The sequence below is a fragment of the Humulus lupulus genome, chromosome X (genome assembly GCF_963169125.1).
Source record: "Humulus lupulus chromosome X, drHumLupu1.1, whole genome shotgun sequence".
NCBI classification, from domain to species: Eukaryota; Viridiplantae; Streptophyta; class Magnoliopsida; order Rosales; family Cannabaceae; genus Humulus; species Humulus lupulus.
The window spans coordinates 150,113,906-150,129,766 of NC_084802.1; positions in this window are offsets into that span (position 1 = coordinate 150,113,906).

The following is a 15,861-nucleotide window of genomic DNA, read 5'->3' on the forward strand; positions in this document are numbered from 1 at the left end:
GAGGTTGAAGGGAGCCTGGCTCGAGGAACTACCCAATGTACTTTGGGCCTACAAAACCATGCCAGATTCAACCATTGAGGATATGTAACGCCCTACTTCCTTAGAGCCGTTACCAAGTGAGTTTTAAGACAAAACAGTGTGCAAAGAACTCGCTAACCGAGGTTTTTAAAATGAAAGTGTGACTAATCAAAAGTTAAGGCTGTAATCTTTGAAAATACGTTGTTTCAATAAAAACTTCTAGTATTAAACATTTGGGATCCCAAAATAAGGTTTGAAAACTATTTACATCTTGAAGTAAGTTTACAGTTGATTAATTATAAAAATCATAGATTATTACAGTCATTTCTCGAATAAACCCCCAACCAAAGCAGTCGGGCAGGCCAAACATGTACGCGTCGCTTCACGCTCTACGTACTCATGGCTGGTTGACTCAAACTATGCCCTTACCTGCAACACAGAGCACCCGTGAGCCGAAGCCCAGCAAGAAAACTCATACAACTCATACATATGTAAATTTTATAGTTAATCATATCAGATAGTCCACAGGTAAACAGGTCAACCATTAGACTAAGCAAACACGGCCATGCCGCCCCAGAAGCCTTACCAAAGCCTGGGGTCTCGGTCCTCACCGTAAGGATATCACATGTATCCACTAGGTCCTACCATGACTATAAGCATCCTATGTGCTAAGTGTTACTTCCGGCCCCGCTGCCGTTCTCGGCCTTGCCGCCCTCGGCCATAGCCGTTCTTTTCACTATAATCACACATATAGTATATCTCAAAATAACATTTGAACATATATCAATTCAATCAAGTCTGCACCCTAACATGTAATGCAATATAGGGCCGTGCCCCGCAATCACACTATGAGCCCATGCCCTATCCTACGGGTGCTATAGTTTTCTTACCTGTATCCCGAGCTTTCTGATGCACCAAGGCCACAAGCACGGTCCTCTAGCACGAGCCTCTCCGAAATCCTAGTCACAACACACATAAAACACTTTTTAATACTAACCAACCCAAAACCACTTCCGGGGACCAATCCAGCACTCTCGGGACCTCTAATTCCTTAAAACAATACATTGGAACCATCCCCCGAGTCCCCGGGCAAAAGCCCTAAAAACCAGAATTTTTGCTTGCCAGAATGGCCTAGGGCCACGGCACTCCCCTCAAGGGCTGCGGCGCCCAGCGGCTTGCCCTTCTCCTGATTCAACCTAGCGCCGCGGCGCCCAATAACAGGGCCGCGGCCCTCCTTCGCGAACCCAGATTTCTGGGTTTTCTCTTGCATTTTTCCCGAGCTAAAACCCCTCCAAATCATTCCAAACCATTACCTAAACCCCATGATCAATTTAAAACTTCAAATAAACCATCTAACAACCCATAAACACTAGTATCAAGATCAAAACATAATTACACTAAAAAATCCACACCTTTGATTTCTAATTTCAGAAAACTCAAACCCATAGGCCAAAACACAACCCAAGCTTGAAAAACCTAAACCATGCCTCCAAAATCTTAAACCACAACATATATGAAAACCCAAGGATGTTTAAAACTCTTACCTCAATCAAGAATTCAACTTTGAGCCCTCTCCAAATCCAGCTTCAAGCCAAAACCTCTTGATTGTTCTCCTAAATTGCCCAATTTTCAGCTCCTTTCTTCCTCTCCTTCTCTTCTAGATTTTCTTCTCTCAATTTTCACAAAACCATCAAATGGCTAAGCCAAAACCGTGTACCCCTTTTCCCAGCTGAAACTTATCTAATCCCCAGCCAAATGACCATTTTACCCCTTCATTAAGACCCTTTCGCTAACTAAACCTCAAGGGCACTTTAGTCCTTTCTCCTATATTGCAATTCTACCATTCTTTCACCTAAACTTGTTACTCTCAGCAGTAACTAATGGTTACCCAGGTTACTCAATCACCAATAACCATTAACCGCTAAATCTCAAGTTAGCCATAAAATTCCTAAGGTACCCCTAGGCTCCTCCCGAGCCGGGTATAAAATCCCGTTGTGACTTTTGAGTTAACTAGCTCTCCAGGACCGTCTCGGCACGTGCATCACAATAATAACACCACATTCACGTGGTACAAATCACAGAATACAATTATCACATATATGCCCTCAGCGGGCTAAAATTACCAATTTACCCCTATCATGCAAACGGGGTCCACATGCATATTTATTTCACCTAACATGCATACTAACCACGTAGTCATGCATCTCGAATGTTCAATTAGTCATATAACATGCTTTAAATCATAATCACGCATTTACTCATAAAAATCACACATAAATCCCATTATGCCCTCCAAGCACACTAATCAAGGCTCTTAAACCTTATTAGCGATTTTGGGTCGTTACAGGATACCCCTTTTTCCTTGGCGTATGGAAGCGAGGTTGTTCTTATAGTGGAGATGAAGATCAATTATTTGAGGGTACAAGATTATTAGGAATAGGCTAGCCATATGACAATGGCTGAAAATTTAGAATTGCTAGAAGAAAGAAGAGAGAGGGCACAACTGAGATTAGCAACAAACCAACAGCGAGCCGCGAGGTACTACAAGTCCATGGTGCGAGAAAAGGCATTCATAGTAGGAGACCTAGTGCGAAAGAAAGTCCTTCCCAACACCCAAGATGGGCAGGTGTGTTGGGGGAAAAATGAGAAAGACCCTACTAACACCTACAAATTAGCATGTCTGGATGACACTGTTGTACCCCGAGCATGGAATGCATAACTGTAACGCCCTAAACTCCAGGGACCGTTATCGTGTGCATTTAAACAGTTCTATACTTGCTAATCGAGTCATTTGGCCATAATCGTGTAACTAAGTATGATTAGCAGTTTCTGACTTAAAATTTTGGTTAAGGATACAATGTTTCACTAAAACGTTTACCATATACATTGTGATCCCAAAAATATAATTTAAAGGTTAATTACAACAAAATATTTACAACCAGCCGACCTAAGCGGCAAAATAGGGTTATCCCTAGTTCCTCCTTAAACCCTCGGACATGGTGGTCGAGCAACCACATATGTACACATCGTCATCCAAGCTCTCCAACTCAAGGATGGTCCAGCTTTCTTTTTCCTTTACCTACACCACATAGCACCCGTGAGCCAAAGCCCAGCAAGAAAACTCAATATGCTCATGAACAAGTAATAACATATTATTAAGTCATAATAGGCATGGTTAGCATCAATAACCCTACTCATGCATGCAAGAAAGTACAAATAAATATTTGTGAAGTCCTACGCTCTGAGTAGATGACTAATAAGTCTCTTGCTCTTAGGTAGATGACTAATAAGTCTCTCTGAGGTAGATGACTAATAAGTGATTCTTTGAACAATTGACTAATAAGTCACTCTCTAAATAGATGACTGATAAGTCCATCTCGATCAGATGACTGATAAGTCTATCTCGGTTAGATGACTGATAAGTCTATCTCGATTAGATGACTAATAAGTATGTCTTGGTCAGATGACTGATAAGTCCGTCTCGATCAGATGACTAATAAGTCTATCCCGGTCAAATGACTAATAAGTCTATCTCGATTAGATGACTAATAAGTCTATCTCGATTAGATGACTAATAAGTCTATCTCGGTCAGATGAATGATAATTCTGTCTCGGTCAGATGACTAATAAGTCTCTCTCGGCCAGAAGACGGATAAGTTTATCTCGGTCAGAAGACAGATAAGTCTATCCCGGGGAGATGACTAATAAGTCTCTCGCGGTTAGATGAATAATAAGTCTATCTCGATCAGATGACTGATAAGTCTATCTCGGAGGTCCCATACCCTCCTAGCCATGTCACGTCTAGGTCAACTTAGCCTTTTGGCTCTGGCTCTAAATAACTAGCCTTTAGACTAGACAAGCGGTTTTAGTTTTCATCGAACTTGAGGTCGGTCTGGCATTAATGCTCACGATGAGTCATTAAATGCTGATGTCAATTAGATCTAATCTTTATCGTCTTGCGTTAAACACGCTAAAACCGTCCTTGACTCATAAGCCAATGCCATACGACCATTGCTCGGTACTACTGCCGAACATGACTAGTAAGTCACAGCTTCACAGTTAATACCGACACCATTGCTGATTCTGACTAATAAGTCAGTGCCATTCACAAGTGAGCAAGATTTCCTAAGCATTTGATGTGTAATCAATGTCCACATTTAAACACTCAACATGCCTCAATAATAATCATGCATGTCACATATGGGGTGATGTTTTCTTACATCTGGTTCGAGCGAGAAATAACAAATGAACATCCCTTGAGAACGATCGATCCTTTAGATTCCTTAGCGATCACCTAATCATAAAAAATATAATCTCTGATTAATGAAACCCTCAAAAGTGCCCAAAATATGTATTAGAGAAAACAGGGTAGCGCTACAGTGTTGCCCCCCTAGCGCCCAAGCGCTACAACCAGGGGAATTTTGCCCTGGCTAGCACTGTAGCGCCACCCTTTGGGCGCTACAGCGCTAGGACCAGGCAGATTCACCCTGGTTTTATCCTCTTTCAAATACTCCATTTCCAACCTGAAAATCAAGCTTCCAAACCTCATTTAAAACCCTAATTGAACCCAAAAACCATCTACACATGACCTAGGCATCATAACGCAAGTAACCTTTGCCAAAAACCCCATTGAATTCTCAACTTTTCAACTAAAAAACTAAACCGAAAACCAAATGAAAACAGAGCAAGAACTAAGGTTTTAATGGCCAGAAACTCACCTCAATCTTAGCTTAGCACCCTCTTCAATGGTAGAGCATAACCCAAAACCGTCAAGGCTTGGTTCCCTAGCTTGGTTCCTCAAAAAGAGCATAAAAATTCAAAGGAAAATGAAGAGGAAATGATGAACGGGAGAAGGTGAAGGAGTGCTCTATTTTCTACAGCCTTCTAAGCTTTAATGGCTGATATATATCCTTTAGGGTCAAAAGACTAAAATGCCCCTAGGTTATTTAAAATCCTCTTAAGCCCACCAAGGGTAAAACCGTCCTTTCCCGCCTATCTCGTTAATAATAATTAATGTCCTCCAATTTCCTGTTAGTCTCAATACTCTCAAATGCTAAAAAATCACATCCCATTACCCTTTAATTCCCAGTAGTGGTCTAATCCTCAAATTACCCCGAGACTCACGTCAAGCCTCGAAATTAACCCCGTTATGACCAGACCGATAACTTGCATTCACAGATCGGCTCATGCCGAATGGCTCGAACAAATCCACTTTATAATGTGGTCTTGTTAAAACTTCACCAACATGCATGAAAATACACAATTACACCCTCAACGGGCCAAATTACCAAAATTCCCTTATAATGAAATGTGGATCCATATGCATGCTTTTATCATCATATAATAATATAGTTCTCATAAACATGCATAAATTATTTATTGTCATAATAAATCAATTATGGCCCTACCAGCCTCCTAATCAAGGTCCTAAACCTTATTAGGGATTTTGGGGCTTTACAACTATCCCCTCAATACAGAAATTTCATCATCAAAATTTATCTACACAGCCTGGAACATAAATTTCGCACAATTGATTCCAGTTTACCCGGTCGTTCCTTTGACCTCATTGTTTCTGTAACATTAGCTGGACCCAAGGTATAGCTTTGCTTCTCAGAACCTTGTTCTTTCTGTTAAGATCTAAACTGGTTACTCCTCACAGGATAACTTAGCCTAACTCTCCAGATTCCCATAACTCATCTCATGAGTTTTCTTTAACCCATGTTCTCAACATGGAGATACATATTGCACTGTATACTACTGATAGTGCCAAAGATGTGGCCAATCCAAAGGCTACTTGACCGGTCCTATCCAAGATTCAAACGGTCTTTTCTGCTCTAGAGCTCAACTTGCTTTTACCTCTTCACCCCTTTCCATGGTGATACTTTAAAGAAGATACAATCTTCTACTTGGAACTCCATGTTCCTGCATCTCAAATCAATATAACTTTTCCATTTACTCTGAGAAGTGAGCATCCAAGCTCTAACCTTTTCAATAACCTCAATGATCCCCTAAACTACCTCAAGATCCAGATATAATATCTAATTCATCTTATAAGATGTTCTCCAATAATAATTGGATAACTCTCTCTTACTCTCTGATTTCTCTTACTCTCTGATTTACCATCAGTCTGAGAGTAATAAAATGTGGATTCATCACCTTCTACAACCCTTCCATAACTTGGAAGTAATAATAGAGTCTTCATCTATCTCTCTCACACACAGATCTGAATACTGATCAACCGTGTTACTTGTCGTCATTGATAAAGGTGGGCTCACTTTAAATGCTAGTCCATAACGACCCAATCCAAATCACGCTATCCTGGACAGCCCCACTGCGAAACCCATCACGACGTTTCTTTATTTCAACTCTGGAATAATCAAAGGCTACAATAGCCTTACTGATTTCTCATACTTTGTCTTGACTTGCTAACAAGTTAAGAACTTTGTCACTTATTCCATTATGTCCCTCTCCATCCCAGGCCATCACAATAAAGCTTTTAAACTATGTTACACCTTCCATGATGCCTGGATGAAGAGAAAAAGAGGATGATATGAGATTCATCCAGAATCTCCCATTCAATCCCAGTGTCCATCGGATTCCAAATCCGATCCTTATACCACAATAATCTCATACCTGACACTGTATAATCCTTAGCTAATCCAGCTAAGACATTCCCCTCAATTCTCCCATCTGTGGTTCACTTAACTGTTTTTCCATTGATCCTCTCTGAAAGAATAAATCAAACATAACATTGGCCACCTGGCCCGCCAGTAACTCTACTCTAGTTCTAGTCATATCCTTCAAATAACATGATGCATAGGAAATCCTTTTTCCTTGTCAGTCAGGTGTCATAACAACCTACTAACTGGTTTTGATCTATAAGAAGACTTAGAAATCTTCCACAAAGCACATGTAATATCCTGCCCATCCAAGGGAACTTCTGCCCTCTAAGGCGCTCCTTGACCTTGGCAGTTCTCCAACCGAGAATATACCACAATACTGTTGATCAAGATGATCACTAATCCAATTAAGATAATCCTTGAATACTATGTTCATCTAATTCATAAAAACAACTTGGTATTAACCAAATCCTCAAAACATAACTCAGCACTCCCAAAGCCCTTATCTGATATAAAAAGCAGTCTTTTGCATATCCTTCTCCCTGATCTCTAGCTAGTAATAAACAGATCAAAGATTCACCTTGGAGAATACCATCTTACTCAATAGGTGAGCCTTTAGGTCTTACAACTTTACTGAAGTCGTTCAATATAGTGCCCTAGACTTGATTCCATCCCTGGCATCAATCCAATCCAATTACCATTTATCTTTTTATGTAAAGGTAACCCTGGAAAATCCCCTGGAGATACATCCAGAACTTCACAAACTTATGCAGTCTGTCCTGATCCCACTGGCACAACGTAAGTGGTATTCACCACAATAGCTAGGAGTTCTATGCATCCTCTTGCAATAGATCTCTAGATCTAAATACAGATTTCATAAGCATACAAAATCCATGCATAGTGCCAACTATCACAAGGGTTTCCCACTCTCAAACCCAAAAGTTGCTATCATTTCCTTGCAATCTAGCATTGCCCCACACTAGGTTAACCAACCCATATCCAAGATCACACTGAAGTCAGTCATAACCAACCTTATCATATCAACTGATGAGTCCTTTCCACCATAACCTAACTCATCACCACATAATCATGCAATCTGCATAACAAGTCTATGCTCCTCTAGATGCAACAGAGAAAAGAACGACATGGCACCAAAACTAGTCAGTACAATAAAAAAATCAAAACTAGAAAGCTGACCTGCCACCCCTAAGGAACCAGCCTTAGTCTCAGTCTCCGACTTTGACTGTTCGAATGAACACTTGAGCTGGAGTCAAGCTGTCCATCCCCTTTTGCTCATCTGCTCCTCGTCTTGGGCAATCCCTCATGAAATGCCCAACCATTCCACATAAGTAACATGCCTTTGCTCGGCATTCTCCCAGGTGATGTTTCTTACACTGGGCGGATTTTGGATAAGTCATCCATCTCTTTTTCTTAATTGCTCCAATAAATGGAGGTGTCACTGCCAGAGCTCCATCCTCTCTGGCACTCTTCTTCTCATTTCTTATGCTCTCAACAACAAGAGCCTTCCCTACCACATGAGCGTAGGTGGAGGTTTCATGCACTGGGGTAACTCTAACGCCCTGAGCTATCCTGGAATTCAATCCTTGGATAAATTTTTCCTTCCAAGCTACATCTGTGGGTACCATATCAAAAGTAAACTTAGCCAACCCATCAAATCTGTTAGCATACTCAGTTACTGTTGCATTGCTCTGAACCAAGTTCATAAATTAATTCATCTTAGCAGTCTGGGCCGCATCATAGTAATACCATTCATTGAACAACTGCCCAAATTCGTTCCAGTCCATCACAGCTATATCTCGTGTCTGGGATACTACTTCACAGCTGTATCACATCCGGGCATCATCTCGCAATACATATGCAGCAAAGATCACCCTATCGTGACCCACCATCCCCATACTATCGAGAATGGAACTGATCTTGCCCATCCATTGCTCAACTCTGAATGGATCTAGGCCTCCCTCGAAGACTGAAGGGTAATACTCCTAGAATCTTCCACAAAGAAATTCCCATCTGCACTCAACCCTAGGCTGAGACAAAACTGGTGCCACTCCTGGCATAGCAAAGGAAGAGGTGCTCCCCGACAGACTCCGTTGTTGCTTCAAACACCTAATCTATTCTTCTTGCCTCTGTAATCTTAATTGCATATCAGTAAGAACCTTCTCAAAATTCTGAGGGGTGGGTGAATAACTCAAACCCTGGCTATAACTCCCAGCCCCGATATAATCACCACCAGGTCTCATTTTTTGCCTTTGATACATACCTGCTGGTTGAATCTGTAGTCAATAACTTGACCCATTAAATATGATGAGCATATCAAGATCTTCCCCCATGGAAACAATCTCACCACACTACATTCAAAAAAACTTGTAGTGCTAAACACTTGCCCATAACATTCATACATCACTCATAATCCCTGCTCTTCCAACATACACCTCATGCTTCCAACTCCAGCATGCAATTAATACATTTATATAATCACAGAGCAGGTAATCATATAATCACATTCATATATATATATATATTCACAAAGCATGTAATCATATAATCACATTAATAGTCAAGAGCCAAGCTCTATCAGAATCTCATGCTCCCTAATACAATGTGCAGGTAAAGCATTTACATTCTATTGAAGCAGTTAAACACATAACTACAGAAATAAGTACCATTCCCTAAGTGAAGCTATCTTCAGGGACAAGTGTACATGCCCAGCTTGTCTTCAGGAACCCTTAACCTTGGCTCGCTCTGATACAAGGTTGTAACGCCCTAAACTACAGGGAGCGTTACGGTGTGCATTTAAACAGTGCTATACTCGCTAATCGATTCATTTGGCCATAATCGTGTAACTAAGTATGATTAGTGGTTTATGATTTAAAAAATTAGTTAAGGATACAACATTTCACTAAAACATTTACCATATATATTGGAATCCCAAAAATATAATTTAAAGGTAAATTACAACAAAATATTTACAACCAGCCGACCTAAGCGGCAAAATAGGGAATAACCCTAGTAGCTCTTTAAACCCTCAGCTGTGGTGGTCGAGAAGCCGCATATGTACACATCGTCACCTAAGCTCTCAAAATCAAGGATGGTCAAGCTTTCTTTTGCATTTACCTGCACCACATTGCACCCTTGAGCCAAAGCCCAGCAAGAAAACTCAATATGCTCATGAACAAGTAATAACATGTTACTAAGTCATAATAGGCATGCTTAGCAATAATAACCCTACTCATGCATGCAAGTAGGTACAAATAAATATTTTTGAAGTCCTATGCTCTGAGTAGATGACTAATAAGTCTCTCACTCTGAGGTAGATGACTAATAAGTGATTCTTTGAACAGTTGACTAATAAGTCACTCTCTAAATAGATGACTGATAAGTCTATCTCGGTCAGATGACTAATCAGTCTATCTTGATTAGATGACTAATAAGTCTATCTCAATTAGATGACTAATAAGTCTATCTCGGTCAGATGACTGATAAGTCCATCTCGATAAGATGACTAATAAGTCTATCACGGTCGGATGACAAATAAGTCTATCTCGATTAGATGACTAATAAGTCTATCTCGATTAGATGACTAATAAGTCTGTCTCGGTCAGATGACTGATAAATCTATCTCGGTCAGATGACTAATAAGTCTCTCTCGGCCAGAAGACCGATGAGTCTATCTTGGTCAGAAGACTGATAAGTTGATCCCGGTGAGATGACTAATAAGTCTATCCCGGTCAGATGGCTGATAAGTCTATCTCGGTTAGAAGACTGATAAGTCTATATCGGTCAGATGACTGATAAGTCTATCTCGGAGGTCCCATACCCTCCTAGCCATGTGACGTGTAGGTCACCTTAGCCTTTTGGCTCTGGCACTAAATAACTATCCTTTAGACTAGACAAGCGGTTTTAGTTTTCATCGAATTTGAGGTCGGTCCAGCATTAATGCTCATGATGAAACATTAAATGCTAATGTCGATTAGATCTAATCTTTATCGGCTTGCGTTAAACATGCTAAAACCGTCATTGACTCAAAAGTCAATGCCATACAACTAGTGCTTGGTACTACTGCCGAACTTGACTAGTATGTCACAGCTTCACAATTAATACCGACACCATTGCCGATTCTGACTAATAAGTCAGTGCCATTCACAAGTGAGCAATATTTTTAAGCATTTGATATGCAATCAATGTCCACATTTAAAAACTCAACATGCCTCAATAATAACCATGCATGTCACATATGGGGTGAAGTTTTCTTACCTCTGGTTCGAGCGAGAAATAACAAATAAATGACCCTTGAGAACGATCAATCCTTTTGATTCCTTAGCGGTTACCTAGTTATAACAATATAATCTTCTGATTAATGAAATCCACAATAAAAGGGTCTTGACCTAAACCTCACTCCCGGATACCGAATTGTACCCAAACGGTGAGTAGATTCGATCCCGAGCCTTAGGAATTGAAATCCCCAGCCAAAAGCCCTCAATAGTGGCCAAATATGCATCAGAAAAAATAGGGTAGCACTACAACGCTACCCCCCCCCCCCTAGCGTCCCAGTGCTACAACCAGGGGAATTTTGCCCTGGCTAGCACTGTAGCGCCACCCTTTGGGCGCTATAGCACTAGGACCAAGCAAATTCACCCTGGTTTTAGCCTCCTTCGAATCCTCCATTTCCATCCTTAAAATCAAGCTTCCAAACATCATTTAAACCCCTAATTGAACCTGAAAACCAACTACACATGACCTAGGCATTATAACCCAAGTAACCTTTGCCAAAAACCCCATTGAATTCTCAACTTTCCAACTCAAATGCCAAACTGAAAACCAAATGAAAACAGAGCAAGATCTAAGGTTTTAATGGCCAGAAACTCACCTCAATCTCAGCTTAGCACCTCCTTCAATGGTAGAGCATAACCCAAAAACGTCAAGGCTTGGTTCCCTAGCTTGGTTCCTCAAAAAGAGTTTAAAAATTCAAAGGAAAATGAAGAGGAAATGATGAACGGGAGAAGGTGAAGGAGTGCTCTGTTTTCTACAGCCTTATAAGCTTTAATGGCTGATATATATCCTTTAGGGTCAAAAGACTAAAATGCCCCTACGTTATTTACAATCCTCTTAAGGCCACGAAGGGTAAAATCATCCTTTCCCGCCTATCTCGTTAATAATAATTAATGTCCTCCAATTTCCCGCTATTCTCAATATTCTTAAATGTTGATAAATCACATCCCATTACCCTTTAATTCCCTGTAATGTTAATCCTCAAATTACCCCGAGACTCACCCCGATCCGCGAAATTAACCTCGTTATGATCCGACCGATAGCTTGCATTCACAGATCGTCTCATGCCGAATGGCTCGAACAAATCCACATTATAATCTTATTCAAAATTCACCAACACGCATGAAAATACGCAATTACACCCTCTATGAGCCAAATTACCAAAATGCCCTTATAATGAAATGTGGACCCATATGCATGCTTTTTTCATCAAATAATAATATAATTCACATAAACATGCATAGAATTCTTTAATGGCATAATAATTCAATTATGACCCTCCCGGCCTCCTAATCATGGTCCTAAACCTTATTAGGGATTTTGGGGCATTACAAGAACATCTCAAGAAATACTAACAGTAAGACTTTCGCATCCAATGCAAGAATATTCATAGTTTTTTTTGTTTTATTTTTTTTCAGTAGCTAAGAATGTAAGAGGTAGCCCATTTAACCTAAAAATATAGTAGATGCAATATTGCCATACATGTCTTTGTAATTTACTTCATATCAATGAAAGTGTATCCTATCTCACATATTACATTCCTTCCCTATGCAAGAACTTATATAACAAACGTACACTCATTGTCAAAGTCTATGTTGAGAGAAAAATGATCAAAGTGCTCAGCGGAATTAATCCTACCAAGCACTTGGGGACAGGATTGGAGGCATATATATATATTTAAAAAAAAAAAACTTGGCGAGCTATCTCTTGGATTCATAAGGGTTAGCAACCATTATGAATATCAACGGAGTCAAGAAGTTTCACAAGGATAACCTCCTACCAAAGGCTAATACCCCCATAGAGTACTACACATAATGATGAAAAGGACACTTCTCGCATAAAATAACAAGTGCGCACAAAAAATATAAAGGGATGCCAAAAACGCAAAGTGTTAACATGTCCTTAAAAAAGAAAATATAGTCAAGGTACACCAAAAAGACTTTCATCATCAGTCCAAGGAAGACATAAGGATTTCATCAAAGAAGAGGGATTTATCAAAGCCCCTTAAAAATTATAACAAAAAAAAGATGACAAAGGCTCAGAAGGATAACACATCCTCCCAGTCATTATAAAGATAAGCAAAGGTCCTATGTATAAAAGTGTTGCACATAAATGCGAACTTAAAAAGACCTCATACATATAGAGTTCCACATATTATCAAAGAGTTAAAGAAGTTCCATGCAAAAAAAAAAATATATATATATATATATAGAGAGGGTTACACAACATCCTTCTTAAAAAAATATTAGTGAGCCTCGAAGAGGGCTCTATGGGTGCTAACCCCAACCTTTCCACTCGGCAATCTTCTCAGTGGCATAGTCTCCAAAGGGGGACAGGTTAACATCTGGATTAGTCCTCCACACGGCATGCAACGTGCGCTCAACTATGCTATTTTCAACATTCACCAGCTCAACTTGAAGAGTACTAATCTTCTCATTGAGGTTCTGAATGGTGGCTTCGAGCCTGGTCAAGCCATCCCTCTCGCAGACCTCCTCAGCAAGCTAGCCCTCCAAATCACTGACCCATGCAGTCAACTCATCTTCTCTGCCTTGGCCATGCTGAGGTCCTTCATTGCCACCTCATGCTCGGACTATAATTGTAGCGTTGATGAACAACTCGAGATGACTAAATAGTTACCTAGGATGGAGGCCTAAGTAAACTAATGAAACAAAACAAAATGTCAATGATCGGGCGATATCCATAATGAAGAGTTTTGACACATACCTGCATAGAGGCTCGCATAATCACCCAACTTGGCATCTAAAATGTCGTATATAGACCCCCATTCGACTTAGGGGATCTTCCCCATGTGATGGCTCACGGCCTCTCCGTACTAAATCACCAAAGGATTCCCCCAAGGAGCGAAGGCATAGACTCAATGGGGGGAAGCATGTACACTTGTGGATTCGTGCCTAGACAAAGACAGGGGCCGAGAAGGTCTTGATCCATCAATAGTAGAACGGGGAGCAGAGGGGCGTGGAGTCACCTCTTTGAGAAGTGAGGTCTCTGAGGATCTTTGTCCAAAGTGCGCTCCCAAGGGCGGAAGAGAATCATCGAAGGAAGCATTCTCGTCATAATAAAAGACGTAGGAGGAGGGGAAATAGAGGAGATGAGATTCGGGAAGTGACATCATCAGTGTAATGCCCTACTAATCAGGACAGTTACACTGTGTAATTAAAATAGTGCTTAACTTCCTAAACAAGTTATTTGGATTTAAAACGTCTAATTGAAACTAACTCAAGGATTAGGAATTAAATATTTCAGTCAGATAGTAATCATTAAAAAGGTTTAACTCGCAACACATGATCCCAAAAGAGTTTATAAATTGATACATAATCAACATAGATACAAAAAGGTCGACATACACAGCAAAATTAGGGTTCAACCCTAGTTCCAGCAAGTAATCCCGACCATGGCGGTCGAGCAGGCCACATATGTACACTCCGCCCCTGAAGCCCTCCAATTCATGGCTGGCTCAGCAAGAAAACATAAATAGATTCATAAATAGTTATTCAATAGATTAGTGATCATAAATAGCATGCGTAACAACTATAATCGATACTTGGGCATGCATTCAGTCCATCTAAGCTTCCATTAAGCCACATGGATTCCCATCGTATCATTTCCCTAGGAAATGACTATGAAGTCGGTCAAGAGTCGACCACGCTCCATGTTCTGAGCGGCTATAGAGTCGTGCAGGTGTATATCATGTTTCCTAGTTGGCCCACGCATTTCGGCCTGCGTTCACCATGCTATTGTCGTCCTTGACTTCTAAGTCGAGCTTCTTTGTGGGCCCTGCCAGTTCGGCCTACGTTCAGCACATATTGCTATCCTGGACTTATAAGGCAAGCTTCTTTGTTGGTCCTGCCAGTTTGGCCTACGTTCAGCATGCTATTGTCGTCCTCGACTTATAAGCCGAGCATCTCTGTTGGCCCTGGCAGTTTGGCCTGCGTTCAACAAGCTATTGTCGTCCTCGACTTATAAGGTGAGCTTCTTTGTTGGCCCGATCAGTTCAGCCTGCGTTCAACACACTAGTGACGCCCTCGACTTATGAGCCGAGCCTTTCAATCAGATATGAATGATAACGACATCGTCCAATGTTCAGCACGTTATTTTCGCCCTGGACTTATAAGCCAATATTTTTAATCAGGTAAATATGATGAACAATAATCATTTATGTAACACCCTACTACCTTAGAGCCATTACTAAGTGAGTTTAAAATGTGAAACTAACTCGCTAATTGAGGTTTTAGGACAAAAGTGTAATTAAATCATAGTCAAAGTTATAAACTTGAGAATAAACCTTTTATTGAAAAATTATAAAACATTTAACATTTGGGATCCCAAAAACAATGCTTAGAAATATTTACAACTCAAAATATAATTAAAGCTGACTAAATGACAAAATTTAGGTTTTGTACAAAACATTTCCCAAAAACACCTCTGGCTGTGACAGCCAAACAGACCAGACATGTACGCGTCGCTCGTCCCGCTCGCTGTACTCAAGGTTAATCGACCCTCCCATTGCCTTTACTTGCACCATAGAGCACCCGTGAGCTGAAGCCCAGCAAGAAAACTCTCACAAACAGATGATAAATGCATATCAAACACTTAAGATAAAATCAAGCCAACAACAGGTCATACAAGTACGGCCATGCCGTCCCAAGCACTTTGCTAGGCCCTGGGTTCGCGGTCTAAACCGTAAGGATATCCCAGGTATCCCTTGGGGTCTTGCCTTGGAAACTTGCACTCCGCGAGCTAAACGCTGCTCCCGGCCCCTTGCCATTCTCGGCCTTCGCCGTTCCCGGCCTTCGCCATTCTCGGCCATCGCAGTTCCATTAATAATACATACACATTATATACTAAACAGATAGTAAAACACACGTAAATCTAGTCAAAGGGCCATGCCCCATAACACAATCATATAGGGTCG